Here is a 23546-nt window from a genome sequence, read left to right as displayed (position 1 = left end):
GCAATCCAAAAATTCATATAGAACAATAAAAGACTCTGAATAGCAAAAAAAAAATCCTGAGTAGAAAGAAGAGTGCTGGAGGAAGATAAATACCAAAATTCAAACTCTACTACCATAGAAAACTCTACTCTACTCTACTCAAATTCTACTCTACCATAGAAATCCAAATAGCTTGTACTGGCACAAGAACCGACCTGAGGACCAATGGAATAGGACTGAAGACCCAGAAAAGAACGCACAGACCTATAGCCACCTAATTTTCAGTAAGGGAACTAAAGAACTATATTGGAAAAAATATAGCCTTTTCAGTAAATGGTGCTTGCAAAATTGGTTAAACACTTGTAGAAAACTAAAACTAGATCCATATATATCACCCCGCATCAGAATCAACTCCAAAATGGATCAAATATCTCAAAATAAAAGCAGAATCCCTGAAAACATTACAGGAAGGAATAGGAGAAACTCTAGGGTTCCTTGGCACAGGGCAGAATTTCTTAATAGAGATCCAGAAGCACAACAAATCAAAGAAAGGTTGGACAAATGGGATGGCATGAAACTGCAGAGCTTCTGCAAGGCAAAGGACATAGCTAGCAAGATCAACAGAAAGCCCAAGGACTGGGAGAATATTTTCACTAGCCATACAAAGGACAAGGGTCTCATATCTGAAATATACTTAGCAAACAACTAAATCCACCACCAACAAATTCTCAAAGAAACAACTGTCCGATTAACAAATGGGCTAAAGACATAAAGAGAGACTTCTCTGAAGAGGAAATATGAATGGTCGATAGACATGAAGAAATGCTTGACCTCTCTAGCCATTAAAGAAATGCCAATCAAGACAACGCTAAGATTCCATCCACCCCAGCTAGAATGACTATAATCAAGAAATCTTGTAATAACAGGGAACCCTACTTCATTGATGGTGGGAGTGTAAACTTGTTCAACCACTCTGAAAAGTAGTATGGAGGTTCCTCAAAAGACTCCACATAGAGCTCCTTATGACCCAGTAATCCCACTTTTGGGCATTAACCCAAACGATCACAGACAAGGTCATACCAAAGCTACCAGCACAGCCATGTTTATTGCAGCATTAATCACCATAGATATGGAACCAACCCAGATGCCCTTCAGTAGATGAATCGATCAAGAAAAAAGAATGACATTGCCCCATTTGTTAGGAAATGGAAAGACTTGGGAAAAATTATATTAAGTGAAGTAAGCCAGGCCCAAAGAAACATAGGTCCCATTGTTTCCCTTATTTGCAATATCTAGTATGTGTCTGTGTCAATCAGAAAAGGTCAGACAAGTTGATGTTAGGGAAATGAACCCCAAGATAAGTATTCAAATGTTTTTTATGTGATTGTTTCTAACATATTTATAAGATGATTTCTTTGTTGCTTTGTATGTACCTCCCTCACGGTATAATCCCTGCTTTCACTGTATTTGATGTTGGTTTAATTTGTAGAGGGGAAGGGAAAAAAAACAAATCGTTTAACTAGGCATACAGGTGGACCCATTGCAACAATGAGATGTACAAGTCATTATGTTGAAAAACGAATTTTAAAATTTTGGTCTGGGGTGGGGGAGGATCAGGTGGGGGGGGTGGGGTATGGGAAGGGATGGGAAGTGTAAACAAAGGAGGAGGCAACAATACTTGATAAGAAATGTACTCATTATCTTGCCCATGTAATTGTAACCCCTCTGTATGGCATTTTCACAATAAAAATGTGATATATATATATATATATATATATATATATATATATATATATAATGTTATTCTATATCTCCATCAGAAAGAATAACATTGCCTCTTTCATTAGGAAATGGAAAACTTGGAAAAAAATATATTAACTGAAGTAAGCTAGGTCCAAAGAAATATACATCCCAAGGTTTCCCTTATTTGCAGTGACTAGTACATATGTAGGACAAGCAGAGAAAATCAAAAGCTATATACATAAGACCACATGAGATAATGTTAAGCAAAATGTACCCTAAGATAGGGACAAGAGGTTTGTTTTTCTTTCTTGCTAGTGTTATTAATGTACTTACAATGCACTATGTGATTATTTTGTTTCTATTGTACGTTCTTCCCTGATGGTATAACCCCTGTTTCCACTGGATTTTATGCTGGTGTTCTGCACCTTGTATAAACATTTTTGTAATTTGGGGAGGGTAAGGGATATTGCAGAACCGCTTAAAATGGGTATGCAAGCTGACCCATTGTGCCAATTAGATGTATAGGACACTATACTGAAAATGAACATTACAAAGTCGGGGGGGGGGCTGGATGAGTTGGAAAGGCGGGGAGGGAAGTAATAGTAGGGGGAAAATAAAGGAGGAGGTAACAATGCTTACTATGAAAAGTGCTCATTACTCATGTAACTGTAACCCTTCTGTACATTTTTACAATAAAAATTTTTTAAAAATAAATAGTAGAAAATATATTTATATATTATATAACATATACTTTATTACACTAGTTATATATTATAAAATATATGTATTAAAATGTTTCAGCTATACTATATATTTTACATATATATAATATATACACATTTTATACAGATTTATTTATATACTTTATACATACATATATATATATATATATGTAGAACCCTGGGAAGCACAGTGCCAACTGTCTCCCAGGAAACCACGCTGTGTAAAGGTCAAGCCCTCCTTTGCCATTTTTAGTAGACATTAGCACAGGTTCTTGCAAGTTTGTGTACAAAATTTCCTCGTGTTGGCTTTGATGGATTCTGTGTATTTACAGGCTGGCTTCTCCCACAATCTCCTAAGCTCACATACCTACTCAAGTTGTCTGGAATTGAAAAGCTGAAAAGCACTTGATTTCCTTAACTAGGGTAAAATTCTGGAGACATATTTATTGCCTCAGTTCACGTGGTGCATCATGCATGTAACAATGAGATGGATTTATTGCTGTCTTCCCTCATCCTGATAGGTTACCTGGGGGAGCTGGAGAAAAGCTGGATGGGATCAGGCAGGGAGGGGCATGGGAGGAGCAATAGCTGCCCGTGCTGTGGTAGACACATCCCTGAAGAGCTCTGGTAGAGCCACCAAGCAGACAGAAGGAGCAAAAGGAGCAAGCTAAAGGTGAGGTTAGGACGAACATGGGTAGCTGAGGTTGGTTCCAGTGGGACCCCATGGGGCAAGTGATACCTCCTAAACTGTCTAGTGTCCTTCTGTCCTTGGGTTTGGGGGATCTGTTCCCAGTGTGTGCTCCACCGCGGGCAAGAGGCCTGCCCCAACTTCTCTCTGCTCTTCTGCCCCTATTATAATTGAGTGCCTCAGACTTCTAGGGACCCATGATACTCTGCCTAAAGCTCCTTCTTGTCTACTCCTAATCCCAGGCATATTCTTTCTGGCCTTCTTTATTATTTGTTTTCTCTAAAGAGAAACATGTTCTTTCCTCTAGGGGATAGCCATTCCTCTGTGCCCACCAGTGGCAGGCCTTTTCCATCTGTCTGGTCACTGAGGGGAAATGTCCTGGTCTATGAAAAACGGAAACCATTTCCCTCCATGTTGCCTGCCTAGGAACCCAGTGAACACTACAGGCATCTGCTGGACTGAATGAGGCAGGTGGAATGAAGGAGGCACCAGAGACACAAACCTGGCACTCCTGGATTGTGTTCAGTGTAACCAGCCCCCACACTGGATGATACTTGGCCATCCATAGGGAATAGACACACAGAGCAAATCATTTCTCAATTAGGCAAATCATCTGGAAGCGGTTTTTCATTTTGTCTAATGTAATGATTTTTTCATGTAATAATGTAATGATTGCATATTCAAGTCAGTTTGGGCCTTAAATACAACATAAATTTCTGATTAATTACCAGCAGGGATACTCATCAGGTTATACAGCATTATCCCCTTCAACATTACCTTTGCTTGTAGATATTTTTGTACTTATGCGGCCTGTGATTGGCAAGGTGTGTGCAGGTGAACTGATGTTTAACAGTCCAGCGAGGTCCCACCTCTACAGGATGCACCAAGCATTACCCTTCTCCAGACCAAATCTATAGATCACAGCTATGTCTGGTATGAAGTGAACTTCAGAGAAATAATGGAGCCTTTTAGGCAAGGCTGTTGCCAGCAAGGAAGAGCTAACAAAGCAGGCCTGCTGCAGGCTCAGCATTGGCTATCATCTGTGATCCTGGATCTTGGGAGAGCTTTGTCCATTTCTCCAGGGAACTATGTCTTCCTAGTAGTCCTTTGCTTGTAGCATAGCTCACCATGTTTTGAATTGAATGTCCAAAGAATGTGGCCATGAGGAAGCTTACTTTCCTCTGGAGTATGGAACTTGGTATGTTCCATGAAGAAAGGCTAGGGATCCGCCCCAGTGGACTTTCCAGATGTTGGCTTTCTGCTTCCCTTCCCTCCCCTGCTCTGTGCTGCCCTGACCTTTTCTTCCTCTTCCTTCCGCTCCCTTTCTTTTCTGTTCCCTTCTTTTTCTTCTTCTCCCTCTCCCCTCCCTTTTCATCTTATCCTCTACCTTAAACAGAAAATAAAAATTCACTAAATAATGATACCTCCTGCCCTTTCCCCAGCCCTTGACATTTACCATTTCACTTTATAAGAATTTTTCAATGCTAGTTACCATATATAAGTGAAATCATACAGTAACTCAAGCTTAGTACATTGACAACGTATCCTCAAGGCTTGTCTGTTTCAGACCTACTTGACACAAGTGATGCACACATGACCCATAGGACTATGTATACATTGTGTTTGAGTTATTATGCACACATACACACCATGTGAGTGCATGCATCACCATGATTGTGGTTCGGTCACATATCCCTGTGTTTTCACATACATGTCATTGTATATGCATATTCATAGATGTTTATGCAAACATGTTTGTTGTTCCAACTGAAGATTGTCAGTTAATCTTTCCTGCTGTCTCTTGCACATTGTTGCCTGCATTAATATTTCTGCACTAGCCATAGCATTGCTGGAACAGGGACTAATTAGCTTGCTCACTTTGGGTGAAATAAATATCTCAATATGCAGAAACTATTTAAGAAAACAAAAAAAGAAAGAAAAACCTGCTTCTCTAACGTTGCTGTAGGATTTGTAATGTCCAAACTTTGAAAGGTATTTTGTACTAAAAAGTAATAAACCACAGAACTGAAAAGGCAAATCACTTGAAAATGATTTTTGAAGCTTTCTGGAAGAGGGTGAGTGTCTGAATCTCCCTCCAAGTGAACAGTGCACACTTGGGATGTCTCACCTAACGATGTTAGTAAAAACACACACACATGCCATCTTGGCCATTTATATCACAGAATCTTGAAATGTTTTTAGGTAGAAAATGCTTCTGTGTCTTTGGCTGAAGAACCAGAATGGTGAAAACCTATTTTATTTTATTTTTTTAATTATATTTTATTTTATTTGAGAACATACTGTACAGAGGGATTACAATTACATGGGCAGGATAATGCATACATTTCTTACAAAGCATTGCAGCCTCCTCCTTTGTTTACCCTTCACCTCCCTTCCCAGCCTCCCCCCCCCCACCCAATCTTTCCCCCCTTCGCCCCCCCACACCGACATTGTTAAGCTCGTTTTTGACATGACATTTTGTACTTCTCATTGTTGCAACAGGTCCACCTGAATCCTTAAACGTCTTGTTTGTCCCCATCTCCTACACAAGTTATAATGACATCAAATATAGTGAAAGCGGGGGTTACACTGTGGGGGAGGGACATACAAAGCAACAAAGAAATAATCTTATAAATGCATTAGAAACACATGCATGAAAGAAAAAAAACATTAAAATACATATTTAAGGGTTCGTTTTCCTAGCATCACATTATCTAACCTTTTCCGCTTGACTCATACATATACTAGATATTGCAAATAAGGGAAACCATGGGACCTATGTTTCTTTGGGCCTGGCTTACTTCACTTAATATAATTTTTTCCAAGCCTTTCCATTTCCTAACAAATGGGGCAATGTCATTCTTTCTGATGGAGGCATAGAATTCCATTGTGTATATGTACCACATTTTCTTGATCCATTCATCTACTGAGAGGCATCTGGGTTGGTTCCATATCTTAGCTATGGTAAATAATGCTGCAATAAACATACTTGTGCTGATAGCTTTAGTGTGGTCTTGTTTGTAAACATTTGGGTAAATGCCAAAAGTGGGATTGCTGGGTCATAGGGAAGTTCTATGTGAAGTCATTTGAGGAACCTCCATACTGCTTTCCAAAGTGGTTGAACAAGTTTACATTCCCACCAACAATGAAGTAAGGTTCCTTTCCTTCCACATCCCCTCCAGCATCTGTTGTTGTTAGAGTTCTTGATTTTTGCCATTCTAACTGGAGTGAGGTGATATCTCAACGTTGTTTTGATTTGCATTTCTTTTATGGCTAGGGATGTTGAACATTTCTTCATGTGTCTATTGGCCATCCTTCTTTCTTCTTCAGAGAAGTTTCTCTTTAAGTCTTTCGCCCACTTATTTATTGGGCAGTTGTTTCTTTGAGGATTTGTTGTTGGGGGGTTTAATTTTTTGAGTTCCAAGTATATTTTAGATATGAGACCCTTGTCCGTTGTATGGCTAGTAAAGATCTTCTCCCAATCCGTGGGCTTTCTATTGATCTTGCTAGCTATGTCATTTGCCCTGCAGAAGCTCTGCAACTTTATGCAATCCCATTTGTCCAGCCTTTCTTTGATTTGTTGTGTTTCCGGGTCTCTATTCAGAAAATTGCAGCCAGAGTCAAGGAGACCTAGGGTTTCTCCTATTCTATCGTGTAATGTTTTCAGAGTGTCTGCTTTGAGTTCAAGGTCTTTGATCCATTGGAGTTGATTCTGGTGCAGGGTGATATATAAGGATCTAGCTTTAGTTTTCTACATGTAGTTAACCAGTTTTGCCAGCACCATTTACTGAAGAGGCTGTCTTTCTTCCATTGTATTGTTTTAGCTCCCTTATCGAAGGTTAGGTGGCTATAGGTCTGTACGTTCATTTCTGGGTTTTCAATTCTATTCCATTGGTCCTGAGGTCTGTTCTTATGCCAATAGCAAGCTGTTTTGTTTACTATGGCTTTATAGTAGAGTTTGAAATTTGGTATTGATATTCCTCCAGCAGTGTTCTTTCCGTTGAGGAGCGTTTTTGCTATTCGGGCTCTTTTATTGTTCCATATGAATTTTTGGATTGCCTCTTCTATTTCCTTGAAAAATGAGGTTGGAATTTGGATAGGTATTGCATTGAATTTGGAGATAGCCTTGGGAAGTATTGCCATTTTCACGATGTTAATCTTTCCAATCCAGGAGCATGGGAGGTTTTGCCATTTTTTAAGTTCTGTGTTGATTTCCTTTTTCAAGAGTTTAAAGTTTTCATCATAGAGGTCCTTCAATTCTTTAGTTAAGTTAATTCCTAGGTATTTTATTTTTTGTGGGGCTATTACAAATGGAGTTGCTTTCCTAATTTCAGCCACACTTTTCTCATTGTTGGCATACAGAAAAGCCATTGATTTTTGGGGGTTAATTTTATAACCTGTTACTTTGCCAAAGTTTTGAATCAGCTTGAGTAATTTGGGAGTGGAGTCTATGGGATTCTTTAAATACAAGATCATGTCATCTGCAAAGAGGGAGAGTTTTATTTCTTCTTTCCCTATTTGGATCCCCTTTATGTCTGCATCTTGTCTTATTGCTGTAGCTAGGCATTGTAATACTAGATTGAAGAGAAGTGGAGAGAGTGGGCATCCTTGTCTTGTTCCTGAGTTAAGAGGAAATGGCTTTAGTTTTTCACCATTGAGTATAATGGTGGCTGTACGTTTGTCATATACAGCCTTTACTGTATTGAGGAATGTTCCATGGATTCCTAATTTTTCCAAAACCGTCATCATAAAGGGGTGTTGGATCTTGTCGAATGCTTTTTTTGCGTCTATGGAGATAACCATGTGGTTCTTATTCTTGCTCCTGTTGATGTGATGAATAATATTAATTGATTTGCGTATATTGAACCAGCTTTGCATCCCTGAAATGAATCCTGTTTGATCTTGGTGTATGATTTTTTGGATGAATTGGTGAAGTAGATTGGCCAAAATTTTGTTGAGAAGTTTTGCATCAATGTTCTTCAAAGAAATGGGTCTATAGTTCTCTTTCTTTGATGAGTCCCTGCCTGGTTTTGGGATGAGGGTTATGATGGCTTCATAGAATGTGTTCGGTAGTGAGCTTTCTCTTTCAATTTCATTGAAGAGTTGGAGGAGAATTGGCGTGAGCTCTGCTTTGAAGGCCTTGTAAAATTCCGCTGTAAAACCATCTGGTCCTGGACTTTTCTTAGCTGGGAGGTCTCTTATTGCTGTTTCTATTTCAGTGCTTGATATGGGCTTGTTAAGATAGTTTAACTCTTCTTGGTTTAGTTTTGGCATGTCAATATTTGCTAGGAAGAGGTCCATTTCTGTCAAGTTCTCAAACTTATTAGCAAAAGTTTTGAGAAGTATTCCCTTATAATGTTCTGAATCTTGGTTGTTTCCGTCGTGATGCTTCCAATCTCATCTCTGAGTTTATTAATTTGGGTGTGTTCTCTTCTTTTTCTGGTAAGATTTGCTAAGGGTCTGTCAATTTTGTTAAGTTTTTCGAAGAACCAAGTCTTTGTTTTGTTGATTCTTTCTATAGTTTTTTTGGATTCTAATTCATTTAATTCTGATTTAATTTTGATTATTTCTTTCCATCTACTGGATTGGGGTTTATCTTGCTGCTCTTTTTCAAGGAGGTTTAGATGTGTCATTAAATTGCTAGTTTCAGATCTCTCCTATTTGTTGATGTGGGAGCTCAGAGCTATAAACTTGCCTCTGAGTACTGCATTTGCTGTGTCCCAGAGGAGCTGGTAATTTGTGTGTTCATTTTCGTTGAATAGCATGAACATTTGAATTTCCTTTCTAATCTCTTCCATGACCCACTCATGATTCAGCAGTGTGTTGTTCAGCCTCCATGTGATACCGGACTTTCTTTGGTGGCTTTTGGTGTTGAGTTCTACTTTTATTCCCTTGTGGTCAGAGAGAATGCAAGGTATAACTTCAATGTTTCTGAATTAAACAAGTTTGCTTTGTGGCTTAAAATGTGGTCTATTTTAGAAAATGTTCCATGTGCTGCTGAGAAAAACGTGTATTCTGATGCTGCTGGGTGAAATGTTCGGTAGATGTCTGTTAAGTCTAGTTGATCTATGCAGCTGTTTAGTTCTGCGGTTTCTCTGTTGAGTTTTTGCCGAGTTGATTTATCTAGTGGGGAGAGTGGTGTGTTAAAATCCCCAACAATTAATGTCTTTGGATCTATTTGAGAGAAAGTAGTGTTTCTTTGATAAATTTGGGTGCTCCATTGTTTGGCGAATAGATATTTAGAATTGTAATATCCTGTTGAAAGAGAGATCCTTTAATTAGTATGTAGCGACCTTCTTTATCTCTTCTCACGAATTTTAATTTGAAGTCTATTTTATCTGATATTATGATTGCAACTCCAGCCTGTTTATGGGGGCCGTTTGCTTGGTAGATTTTGTTCCAGCCTTTAACATTGAAAATGTGTTTGTTTTTTCGGGCAAGATGTGACTCCTGCAGGCAGCAGATAGAAGGGTCTTGTTTTTTAATTCAACTAGACAGTCTATGTCGCTTAATTGGAGAGTTCAGTCCGTTAACTTTAAGAGATAGGACTGAGAGGTATTTGGGAGTTCCTGCCATGTTATCCACCTTCTTGGGGGCTGCGAAAACTGGGTTCTTCCTATGGTTCTTGGATTCTCAGTTTGGATGCAGTTTCTTGGCCTTTATTGCGGTCTTGTTGGAGAAAACCTATTTTATTAATTCACTAATGTCCATACTTCTCATTTTCCTTGATTCTTTACCACTCCAGCACCCATCTAGGTGTCTACATTATGTTCAGCATCGTGCTTTCTTGATTTGACAGTCTCCTAGACTTTCCTTGCTTTTGGTAACTTTGACAGTTTGGAGGCATATTTGTCATGGATTCTATAGCACTGCCCTCAATTAGAATTTATCCAATATTCTTATTACAATCTGATTGAGTTTGTGTGTTGGGTAAAAAAAAAATCACAACAATACTTATTTTCAGCATCCATTGTATCATGAACCCAGGGAGTCAGCGCCGTGGGGCATAACTGTAATTCCATGCTACTCAAGGTGCAGAGCTAGGAGGGACTCTTCTATATGTAGATATGTTTTTCTCCCTCATTACTTACCTATTCCATTATTTATTTCTATGTATTTATACCTATGTATTGGGTATGCTGTGGGTTATAACCTGACATTGCTGTCTTTATTTGTCACTAGAAAATTCTGTCTATTGGTCAGTAGCAAGTCTGTGTATTGGCTCCTGTGTCCCACTGACTTCCTGGAGTTTTATATTATTTGATTGTGTGTGTGTGTGTGTGTGTGTGTGTGTGTGTGTGTGTGTGTGTGTGTGTGTGTGTGTGTGTTGTCCCAGCCCTAGACCCAGTCATTTCTATAAGGAGTCTGGCTCTCCCCCATTAAAAGAACAGTTTGAGAAACTGTAATCTGGATTTTATATATTCTTTATATGCCAGAAGTTATTGATTCTATTTAACTGAGACATAATTTCTATATCTTTAGGTCTATGACTTTTTAAAATTATCATTATAATGGTGATGTACAGAAAAGTTACAGATATATAAGTCAGGTAATGAATACATTTTTTGGACAATATCTCCCCTTCCCTTACTTTCTCTGTTTTTCTCTCCCATCTCACCAACAAATTGTATAGTTCATTTTCAACATAGTGTTCAGTGAATTTGTATGACTACTGAATTTGTATGACTTTTGTATGACATTTTTTGCCAGTTGTGGGGTTTGAACTCAGATCCTGGGCACTGTCCCTGAGTTTCTTTGTGTTCAAGGCTAGCATTCTACCACTAAATCCATAGTACCACTTCTGGCCTTTTCTGAGTAGTTTATTGGAGAGCCTCATAGACTTGCTTGCCTGGGCTGGCTTCTTACTGTGGTCCTCACATCTCAGCCTCCTGATTAGCTAGGAGTACAGGTATGAGCTGTTGGCGCCCAGCATCTATGACTGATTTTTAATGGTGGAATCGTGTTCTCTCTCTCTCTCTCTCTCTCTCTCTCTCTCTCTGTTTTTTCTGAGTAGTTTATTGGAGATAAGAGTCTTACCAACTATCCTGTTTGTGTTGATTTTGAACTATGATCCCCAGATCTCAGTCTCTTGAGTAACTAGGATTATAGATGTGAGCCCTGCAACCTGGTCAAGAAGTTTTGGACTTGAAATTTGTCTGGAAATTTTTGTGCACATTTGGTTAGATGTTATTTGTGGTTTTCTTCTAGCTGGAAATTCCGTGCAAATATTTCACCTACTTGTGTGAGAATTGCTTTGACACATTTATTAATCACAGAATAAGGTCTGGGAAAGCAAATTCCCAGACCTAAGCTGTGGTTTCTTGTTTCTCCATGGTTCTCTAATAATTTACCTGCACATGGTCTCTCCAGAGTGACTTTCACTCTTGTGCTGTCAGTCTTCTGTCCACAAGATGCTTCTCACATGAACTGCACTCTCTCCTAGTCAATGAATTTTAACACACAGCTCCCTGTGTAAAGGACACATTGAACAACACCCTCACAGGCCTGTGACTACCTGTGTACCAGTCAGAACTGCAAGGTCCATATCTTTCTAATCCAATAGACCTATTCCAGAATCACCTAAATACCTGAAAAAGATTTAATAAACAGAATCATCAGAATTTGGCAAGAATAAACAAAAACATCACATTGCATTAGTGTAAATGGTTGGTGTGTCTGTCTCCACTACAAATTTATGAGCTACAGCCAGGATTTATACTGCCCATTGGGGTGTAGCAGAATCCAATATTTATCATTTTATAAGGACAGAAATCAAAAGATGAGACATAGAATGGCATGTGCTACTTCAGGAAAGGAAAAGAGAGAAAAGATGAATAGAAGAGAGAATCACAAGGAGAAGAGCCCAGTCAGTTTATCATCAGTCCCCAGTCAACTGAGGAATGATGATTTATTGGAACACCTGGCAGAGTTCTGCAAAAGCCGTTCTTTTTTATTATTTTAATAAGTTTTATTGTGAAAATACTGTACAGAGGGTTTACAGTTACATGAGCAAGGTAAAGAGTACGTTTCTTATCAAGAATTCTTGCCTCCTCCTTTTTTCCCCCTACCGTCCTTTCCCTCCCACTTCCACAACTACACTCACCACTCCACCTCCGACTCCCCTCCACCTCACCCCACAACCCCCCTGCTGAAATTGTAAAGTTCGTATTTCAACATAGTGTCTTCTATATCTCATTGTTGCAATGGGTCAACCTGTATCCCTATTTAAATATTTTGTTTTTTCCCTTCCCATTCTGAAATTATACCAGCATTAAACACAGTGACAACAGGGGTTATACAGTAGGGAAGGGACATACAAAGCAACAAAAACATCACATGGTACCTTATAAATATATTAGAAAAAATAGAAAGAAAGAAAAAAATTACTTGTGTCCCTATCTTGGGGTTCATTTCGCTAAACGTCATCTTATCTGGTAATATGTATATAGCTTTTGACCTTTTCTACGTGTCCCAGACATATACTAGTTATTGCAAATAACTAGGGAAACCATGGGACCTATGTTTCTTTGGGTCTGGCATACTTCAATTATTATAATTTTTTCCATCTTTCCATTTCCTAAAAAATGGGGCAATGCCATTCTTTCTGATGGAGGTATAGAATTCCATTTTATATATATATATATATATATATATATATATGTATATATGTATATATGTATATATATATATATATACATACATATATGTGTATTGTGTGTGTATCACATTTTCTTGATCCATTCATCTACTGAGGGGCATCTGGGTTGGTTCCATATCTTAGCCATGGTAAATAATGCTGTAATAAACAGTAGTGCTGGTAGATTTAGTATGGTGTTGTTTGTGATCATTTGGGTAAATGCCCAAAAGTGGGATTTCTGGGTCATAGGGGAGATCTATGTGCGGTCTTTGAGGAACCTCCATACTATTTTCCAAAGTGTTTGAACAAGTTTATACTCCCACCAACAATGCAGTAGGGATCCTTTTTGGCCACATCTCCTCCAGCATCAGTTGTTATTAGAGTTCTTGATTATAGCCATTCTAACTGGGGTGAGGTGATATGTAAATGTTGTTTTGATTTGCATTTCTTTTATGGATAGAGAAGTTGAGCATTTCTTCATGTGTCTATTGGCCATTCTTCTTCAAATAATAACAGAAACACAAAGACAAAGGATCCACACTTAAAACTGGTACCAGTTTTAAAGCAAAAGTAGACAACAACCAAAGGCTGAGTTGGGGACTAACGGGTCCCCAGTACATCCCTACCAGAACTCTGCGTTCTCACTCAGCAAGCTGAATCCATAATCTGCTGAATGAGCGTGCCATGCTCACCCAGAACTTCCCTACCACAGAAAACATAGAACAGAAAATACCCCGAAGTAAAAAAGACAGACAAGTGGCCACAAAACAAAATCAATTCTCAGTGAATGGGATGACATCTCACCACCATTCACTTACCAGGGGACTCGAACCCCACCCCCTTCCACTCACCTCCGGAGGATTTTTCTTTTAGATTCTTGCAAACGTTGACCTAGGGGCCTTCCAAGGCAGAGGAGAATTCCCAGTCATCTTGGGGCAAGGGAAAAAAGTCCCTAGCGGTGGTCCCCTAAAACTGACAGGTTCTCCCCCATGCTCAGACCCCCTGAGCCAAGGCCTGAGGCTGAGATCTAACTGGGGCCACTTGCAGGTGGTCGGTAGCAGTTTCATAATTGACAAAAAAAAGCAAATTACCAAAGCAGAACCAGCAGTTTTTGTTTTTGTTTTAAATGAACTAGGACAAAGTCTAGGGGTTTCCCGGGAGTGGACTCACATTGCCCCATATTTTTTCTGTAAAGTAAAACCAATTACAAATATGGCAAGCAAAAGCAAAAGCACAATGAGACACAGACAGACACGATTATACACAGAATGAGGAGGGATCCCAAAACCAAAAGTTACTTTTAAAGCAAGCCCCCGTCCAACTAGGACTGCTAGGACTGGTGGAATTGAGGGGTCCAGGCGTCCCTGGACCTCCTCAGCCGTAGGGGCTCTGCTGTGTCCAGCCTTACCCTACTTTTGGCCTCACTCTGGCGCCTTCTCCCTTCTCTACCTAGGTCCACCGCGCTTACCTCGAGGCTTTTTTCGGAACTTCTCTCCAACAGCCAAGTGCCCACACACTGTCCTCCTGGCCAGGGACTTCAATCCCCCTGAGCTCTATCCCAGACAAGCCCCCATTAAATGTAGTAGGAAGACCCCCTACTCAGGGCAGGCAAGCCCACCTAATCTTCCAGAGTGACAGACTCCACTGCAACAAAGTTGTTAATAAGGAAGCAACTTTATTGAGGTTCCTACACTGACCAGCCAGGGCCATAGCACAGGCTTGGGAGCTGATACTGTGACCCCGAGCGGCCCCCATTCTTTGGTTTTGAAAGACAAAATCCATGAGGTCGAGCCTGGTCACGCGCAGGTGACCAATGGGATCGTAACACACACAAACGATTGTACGGTCATACCAGACCACACACAGATGGCCAATAGGTGGAGTTTACTGTAAGCATGTGCAAAAGGCAGGGTTTACCATAAAGCACGTGGTGTCACCAGTTGGAGCCAGATTACAACCTACCTGTTTTATGTGTCAGTCTTTAACTGAACAATCAAGGTGGGTTAGGTTGTTAAGGGGAGAGGAGCATAGAGGCATTCTTTCCATTCCAAGAACTGTGCTGGTTGGAGCTAAGGTCGAGTTAACCTTGTTTAGAGGGTTTTTTTTCCCCCTAAAATCCCTAAAACAAAGGCAAAGCCTGGAAAGAAGCTGTACCAGCTCGAGTCTCCTCTCAGGGCCTACTTCTTTATATATGTGAGAATATAAATAGAAAACTTGAAGGGATAGGTGGGGTTGGGATAAGGGAAGGAAGAAAAGTGGAAAGTTTGACAATGATCCAGGTGTATTGTACATTGAAGTGTACATACACTCTATTCAACATACATACATACATACATACATACATACACTCTATTCAACACTGACATGATGAAGCAAAACCCTTTGGACTACTAGCTAAAGATTTAAAAAGTTTTGTTTTAATATTAAGAGACCAGAAGCATAAACCTTTAAAGATAAACAAGAGAATAGCATTGACATATTGTTGAGGCTGTGCTCTTTACCATACAAAATTTAATAAGTGTCAAGTCTGCTGCAAATGTAAATTTTATTTGCCAATTCTTTTTGCAAATTGCTTAAAATATAAAGAAAGAAATTCCAATATCCCTTCACTTCCAAAAAAATCTTATAGACCTTTAGGTTTCTCAGTTGTTTCTAAATATCTTAACGTAATGCACTATTGAAACTAATTTCATTCCACATTTAAATTTAAATTTAAAATCATTAAAGTCTTTTAAAAAGCTCTCACTCCGGAACAGGTATGGATAAATAACTGATGTGGTCAGAAGCAGAATTATTCAGAAGACTGTAAATGGATGCTTACCTAGTTTTCTCTCTGCTGGATCATAGAATACAAACTGTCCTAATTGAAAAAATTTAGCCTTCCCAGGTTTTCTGCATATATATACTCCATCAACATTTTGTTATTAAAGGATTATTCAAGATTAGCTCTATGTTGATTGATAATGAATGAGCATGACAGAAAGGTGAGGGAAATCCATCTACACTTCAGTGAGGTTCTGACTTTCTGTTTCACAAAGTGTTATGAAAGCTCTCCATGAGAAATCTAGCAGCTGCATTTCTAAAAAGTTCTTGTGTGCTTACACTTTCTGATACTGTCAATTCAAGTACTTCTCCGTGGAGTTCCATACTATTCAGTGATGCTGTATTAGCTCCTTGTTTTGCAGACTGGTTTTGGTGATGAAATTTGTGCTTTTCAAAATTGCTCTCCCAATTCCATCCATAAAATGTGGGCAAAAATTATCTGAAAAAAATTGTATCTATCAATAGTGCATATACTTTTATTTTTCATTACAAACATAGAATGTAGTAAAAATTTTCATAGCAATTACTCTGCACTAGGTTGTGGGCAGATTCTAATGTAAATAATATGCTGTGTTCACATAGAGAATTTGACTATCCAAAGTGTAATATGCCTGTGGTCCTAAAACCAATACCTTACTGATATTGAGTGACAAATACAACTTCCTATAAGTACAGAAGTTTTCCTTGTATCTTTTTAATATATATTTTTATTGTAAAGATACTGTACTGAGGGGTTACAGTTACATAAGTAAGGTAATGAGTACATTTCTCTTTTTTTCTCTATTGTCGTTCATGAGGCTTGAACTCTGGGCCTGAGTGCTGTCCCTCAGTTCTTCAGCTAAAGGCTAGCACTCTACCACTTGAGCTACAGTGCCACTTCCTGTTTTTTGGTGGTTTATTGGAGATAAGAATTTCTTGGGGGCTGGGAAGGTGGCTCAGTGGTAGAGCGCTTGCCTTGCATGCCTGAGGCCCTGGGTTCAATTCCTCAGCACCACATAAGCAAAAAGAAAAAAGCCGGAAGTGGAGCTGTGGCTCAATTGGTACAGTGCTAGCCTTGAGCTGAAGATCTGAGGGACAGCGCCCAAGCCCAGAGTTCAGGCCCCACAACCGGACCCCTCCCTTCAAAAAAAAGAATTTCTCACACTTTCCTGCCCAGTCTGGCTTTAAATCAGATCCTCAGATCTCAGCCTCCTGAGTAGCTAGGATTAGAGGCCTGAGCCACCGGCGCCCAGCATGAGTACATTTCTTATTGAGCACCCTCTCCTTTGTTTTTCCCCTACCATCCCTTCTTTTCACACCTCCCCAACTCATCCCTCCAACCCCTCTTTGATAGAGTGTCTTGTACAGTTCATTATTACAACGGGTCAACCTGTATCCTTTCTTCATATCTTAAACGAAGAAATGATGGCTTGATTTTTGCTGATTCTACTTATGTAAACACATGTAAAATCACTCACCAAGTCCAAGAGCACATCATTTTTTGTCAGTTGGTATAGTTGTGTTCTACACATTTATTGACAGGTTACAAATTATTCTCAAACTTTAATACATTAAAAATACTTTCTTCTTTTCTTATTTTCTTTGCCAGGAAATCAGCCAGACCTCAGCCAGCATTTCTCTCATAGGTCTTTTCACATGGGTTGGTTAAATGTTGATCTGAGGTCCAGTCTTCTCAGGACTCTCTCATCTGCTTAGGAATTGATGCTGGCTGTTGGAAAAGAGCTCAAAGAAGTATGCCATTTAGAGCCTTATAATTTTATTTTTTTTATTGTGAGAATACCGTACAGAGGAGTTACAGTTAGATGGGCAACATAACGAGTACATTTCTTATCAAGCATTGTTGGCTCCTCTTTCTTTCCCCTTTCCATCCCTTCCCATCTTCCCCCTCCACACCTGGTCATCCCCCCACCCACCAAAGTTGTAAAGCTCATTTTTCAACAAAGCAACATTGAGATTCCACCACACCCCAGTTAGAATGGTTATAATAAAGATCTCTAATAACAAAAGATGCTGGAGGCGATGATGAGAGAAGAGTACTTTTCTACATTGTTGGTGGGAGTGTAAACTTGTTCAACCACTTTGGAAAGCAGTATGGAGGTTCTTCAAAAGACTCCACATAGAGCTGCCTTATGACCCAGAAATCCCACTTTTGAGCATTTACCCAAATGATCACAAACAAGACCATACTAAAACTACCAGCACAACTATGTTTATTGCAGCTTTATTTACCATAGCTAAGATATGGAACCAACCCAGATGCCCCTCAGCAGATGAATGTATCAAGAAATTGTGGTATATATACACAACGGAATTCTATGCCTCCATCAGAAAGAATGACATTGCCACATTTGTTAGGAAGTGGTAAAACTTAGAAAAAATTATATTAAGTGAAGTAAGCCAGGCCCAAAGAAACATAGGTTCCGTGGTTTCCCTTATTTGCAATAACTAGTATATGTCTGAGTCAAGCAGAAAAGGTCAGATAAGTTGATGTTAGGGGAATGAATCCCAAGATAAGTATTCAAATGTTTTTTTTTTTTGTTTTTTGACTTTCATGAAATTGTTTCTAACATATTTATAAGATGATTTCTATGTTGCTTTGTATGTTCCTCCCCCATGGTATAACCCCTGCTTTCACTGTATTGATGTAGGTATAATTTGTGGAGGGGAAGGGAAAAAACAAATCTTTTAACTAGGGATATAGGTGGACCCATTGCAACAATGAGATATATAACTTTATTTTTTACCAGGGCATTTTCCTGCTACTTTGGTTGTTGAGAATGTCTATAAGAGCAAGCATTCTGTAGGGAGCTGGGAAACACGATATGTTCTTTACTTACTGAGATTTCTGAGTGACTTGTACTGCATTTTGCAAGTCAAATCTGTCAAAACCTACCAGTTTTAAGAGATAAGAGGAGTGGTAAAAAAACTAATAGAGACAAATACATTTTCAACATATTTTGTTCCAAGTATTCCATCTAAGGCATATTCAACAACTAGTGAAACTTGTGTTGGCTGTAAATATGTGTCTTTCTCCATGTGTGCATGTATACATGTGTATATGTATGTGTGAATTTATGTGTATAGTAACATACATGTGTACATATATAAGGGCATATGCATATATAAATAAATATACAAATGCAAATATATGTACATATATAAATCAGTGTTCAGTGATTTAATCAATAGTTCCCAGCACATTGTCATTCTCACAAAGTGTACATGATAAACTGCTCTGAGGAGCTGTGCTCTATGATGGGTATCCTTTGTTCTCACTTGCCCCATTACCTGTTTTTCATCCCTGTGAACAACTTCGGTCTACTTACCATAGGATAGCTTTGTTTTCATTACATGTAGTTACTTACTGATAATCAAAGAAAAAGGTTGTTTGTAAAAGAAAAAGAACTTTTAGGTCACAAGTTAAAATATCTTATCTATCCCAATGATTCCTTTGAGATAAAATATATAATAGAAGTAAAAGTGAAAAGGAATTCCTAGATCTGTTGTTTTGCCATTTAGAATGGCAAAGAATAATATCACGTCACTCTTATAATTCTTAAAGAATGCAAGGGAAACTGTTGGTTCCTATCATGTTCCCACAAAACCAGTGGATCCTGAAGGATAATAGACCAGCAGAAATTCTAAGTAGCAGACATGGAGCATGAAAGAGAAAGACTATGAATGAGAAAGGGTGAAAGAGAGAAGTACCATAATACTGAAAGTACATAACAGATAAACAAGAGCTGTATGAGAATATTCATACTGCTATCTTTAGACTCTACATGTACATTTGAAGGTATTTGTTGTATGATAACCCATCAACATAAAATATAAAATGATTTTGATAAAAAATAAAAAAGATGAGTCCCTGCCTGGTTTTGGGATGAGGGTTATGATGGCTTCATAGAATGTGTTCGGTAGTGAACTTTCTCTTTCAATTTCATTGAAGAGTTGGAGGAGTATTGGTGTGAGCTCTGCTTTGAAGGCCTTGTAGAATTCCACTGTAAAACCATCTGGTCCTGGACTTTCCTTAGATGGGAGGTCTCTTATTGCTGTTTCTATTGGAAAAAATTATATTAAGTGAAGTAAGCCAAGCCCAAAGAAACATAGGTGCCAGGGTTTCCCTTATTTGCAATAGTTAGTATATGTATGAGTCAAGCATAAAAGGTCAGATAAGGTGATGTTAGGAAAATGTAAGATATGTATTTAAATGTTTTTTTCTTTCATCCATTTGTTTCGAACTCATTTATATGATTATTTCTTTGTTGCTTTGTATGTCCCTCCCCCACAGTATAACCCCTGCTTTCACTGTATTTGATGTTGGTATAATTTGTGGAGGGGAAGGGGAAAAACAAGTCGTTTAAATAAGGATACAGATGGACCCGTTGCAACAATGAGAAGTACAAGTTGTCATGTCAAAAACGAACTTTACAACTTTGGTGGGGGGGTGGGGGGAGGACTGGGTGGGGGGGGAGGCTTGGAAGGAATGGGAAGGGGAAACAAAGGAGGAGGCTACAATGCTTGATAAGAAATGTACTCATTATCTTGCCCATGTAACCCCACTGTACAGTTTTTTCACAATAAAAAAATAAAAAATAAATAAAAATAAAAATGACTCAGAAGAAATTATAAGTGCAAATACAATTTTCCCAGAAGAAATCTCTCAGAGATATTTCATGACTTTGAAAAGGATAAAGTGGCTGAAGTTAGTATAAATTTAGAAGTATGACAATTCACAAAAATATAAAAAGATATTCATATATTTCATTATATAACCCAAAGCAGAAAGCAAATGCTGTTTAGATGATTTTTTAAAACACAGTCTTTCAGGAGCTGGGAAGGTGGCTCAATGGTAGCGTGCTTGCCTTGCATGCATGAGGCCCTCGGTTTGATTCCTCAGCACCACAGAAGTAGAAAAAGATGAAGGCTCAAGTGGTAGTGCTAGCCTTGAGCTGAGGGACAGCACCCAGGCCCCAGAGTTCAAGCCCCATGACCAACAAAATAAAAATCAACAAAACAATGCTGGGTGCCAGCGGCTCAAGACTATAATCCTAGCTATGCAGGAGGCTGAGTTCTGAGGATCACGGTTCAAAGCCAGCCCGGGCAGGAAAGTCCATGAGACTCTTATCTCTTAATAAACCACTAGAAAACCAGAAGTGGCGCCGTGGCTCAAGGGGTAGAGAGCCAGCCTTGAGCTGAAGAGTGCAGGGACAGCGCTCCGGCCCAGAGTTCAAGCCTCACGACTGACAAAAACAAAAAACACAAAAACAATCTCTCACTTTTGTGGTCTCAACTATGTAATACCGCCGCTTCAGACGAGGGCTAAGATTTTGGGTGTGGACATTTATCGTCCCTCCTGATTCAGACTGTACTTGATAATTTTTTTAATAAATATTTTGTTCTTAATTTTCTTCTTTGTAAACTCACATGCACCTATAAAAAATGCTTTGGCCATCCCAGTAAGCTTCTCAAAGTACCTCCTGATGACGACTTATAAAAAGTTGTATTATATTACAAAAAGGGAAACAATGCAACAAATAAAGAAAACCGAAAATTAAATATTAATGATTAATAAAATAAAAAAACAATTACCAGTGTTTTCAGTATTTGAAGTGTTCTACATATTAGATTTTACTATTTTCTCATATTCCTGTGCATTTAAAACTGGCTAAGATTATGATGTTCAAAAAGAGGATTTTGTTTGGGTTTTTATTTTGGGTCCGGTCGTGGGCCTGAACTCTGAGTCTGGGCACTGCCCCCCAGCTTTTCAGCTCAAGGCTAGCGCTCTACCACTTGAGCCACAGCACCACTTCTGGATTGTTTTTTTGCTTATGGGTGCTGAGTAATCGAACCCAGGGCCTCAAGCATGCAAGGCAAGCGCTTTACCACTGAGCCAACTTCCCAGCCCTTTAAAAAGAGTTTTATAGGCTATGAGTAGTCTTTAATGTTACCCACGAAGATTACTTTTTATTGTTCATCTCATCATTTGTATATGGCTTATATCATCATTTGTTCCTCACTAACATGTAAAGTAAGGAAGCCCTAAAAATTTAACAGAAACTATGTAGTTAACAAAGTCTTAACTCTTCACTCTGCTTCTTTACGCAAACACTTTGCAACTTCTTAGTGGTAATATTTCTATAAACTCTGAAATGTACATAATTAGTACCATATGTCTGCTACCATAAACCTTAAATACTTTATAGAAAAGTTTATGACCTGCCAAACAGTCCTAATTTTGGCATATATAAGCAAATGCCCCAAATTAAATACATTTAAAACTTTAAAACTTTTAACAAACCTTAACACTTGCTGCAGTGTTCATTATGACAGGTGCCTTGTATAGAATAATTGAATTCCTCCTCCTACACATCTCTTGAACAACAAATATCTGGAATTATTTTGATTTTGACATGCCAATCTTGACTTTATTCTTAAATGTGTGCTTATGTAAGAAATACATGGTACTAACAGTTCGTTGTATTGCTAAAAAAAAAGAAATACATGGTTCTAAAATTTCACAAGAATTCTTTTGAGCTTACTTTTTTTGAATTGTCTAGTTTAAGAAAATCAATTACACTTTACATATAAAAAATGTTCTGTGCTCAATTAGGCAGCAAATACCCTAAAATTGGAACAATACAGAGATTAGCATGGCCCCTGAGCAAGGCTGACATGCAAATTAGTGAAATGTTCCATTTTTGCAACAACAGATGCTGGAGAGTATGTGGCCACAGAGTCTCTACTGCATTCTTGGTGGGAGTGTAAACTTGTTCAACCACTTTGGAAAGCAATATGGAGGCTCATCAAAAGACTCCATATAAAGCTCTCCCATGACCCAGCAATCCCACTTTGGGGCATTTACCCAAATGATCACAAACAAGACCATACTAAAACTACCAGCACAACTATGTTTACTGCAGCATTATTTACAATAGCTGATATAGAGCCAACCCTGATGCCCCTCAGTAGATGAATGGATCAAGAAAATGTGGGTGTATATACACAATGGAATTCTATGCCTCCATCAGAAAGAATGGTATCGCCCAATTTGTTAGGAATTGGAAAGTCTTGGAAAAAAATGTATTAAGCGAAGTAAGCCAAGTCCAAAGAAACATAGGTCCCATGGTTTCCCTTATTTTCAATAACTAATATATGTCTGTGATAAGCAGAATACATCAAAAGCTATGTGCATATGAACAGATAAGATGATATTAAGGGAAATGAACCCTAAGATAGGGACACAAGTATTTTTTTACTTTCTTGTTATTGTTTCTAATGTACTTATGATGTGCGATGTGATTTTTTTTGTTTCTGTGTATGTTCCTCCCCCATGCTATAACCCCTGTTTTCATTGTATTTGATGTTGGTAAACCAACATCCTGTGTATACGTTTCTCTAATTTGGCGAGGGGAAGGGAAATACAAAATGGTTAAATAGGGATACAGGTTAGCCCATTGTAACAATTAGATGCACAAGACACTCTGTTGAAAAATGAACTTTACAATTTAGGCAGGGGAAGGGGGGAGGGGAGTGTATTTGTGGAGGTGGGAGGGAAGGGATGGTGGGAGGAGGGAACAATGCTTGTTAGAAAATGTACTCATTATTTGGTCCCAGAAATGTGACACCTCTGTACAGTTTTTTTTTGGGGGGGTCCGGTTGTGGGGCCTGAACTCTGGCCTGGGCGCTGTCCCTCAGCTGTTCAGCTCAAGGATAACGCTCTACCACTTATGAGCCACATTGCCACTTCCGGCTTTTTTTTCCCCTGCTTATCTGGTGTTGAGGAATCGAAATCAGGGCCTCATGCATGCAAGGCAAGCACTCTACCACTGAGCCACCTTCCCAGCCCTGTACAGTTTTTTTATAATAAAAATCATATAAAAATGTTCTTAGGTCTTGGTAGTGTAAAAATATCAGGGAGAGAATAATGAAGGAATGTTTTAGATTGAGGTGA

General features: G+C 38.8%; 1 non-coding gene across 1 annotated transcript; it reads left to right on the top strand.

Annotated features, from left to right (window-relative positions):
• Positions 1–22193: 22193 nt before the first annotated feature.
• Positions 22194–22297, top strand: LOC122106110. Its single transcript, XR_006147119.1, has one exon. It is a non-coding gene; the product is annotated as a U6 spliceosomal RNA (small nuclear RNA).
• Positions 22298–23546: the final 1249 nt, after the last annotated feature.

Source organism: Dipodomys spectabilis, unplaced genomic scaffold, assembly GCF_019054845.1.
Source record: "Dipodomys spectabilis isolate Male_0828 unplaced genomic scaffold, ASM1905484v1 ptg000037l, whole genome shotgun sequence".
Taxonomy (NCBI): Eukaryota; Metazoa; Chordata; class Mammalia; order Rodentia; family Heteromyidae; genus Dipodomys; species Dipodomys spectabilis.
Note: the sequence above shows the minus strand (reverse complement) of the source record. Positions and strands in the feature narration are given on the sequence as shown.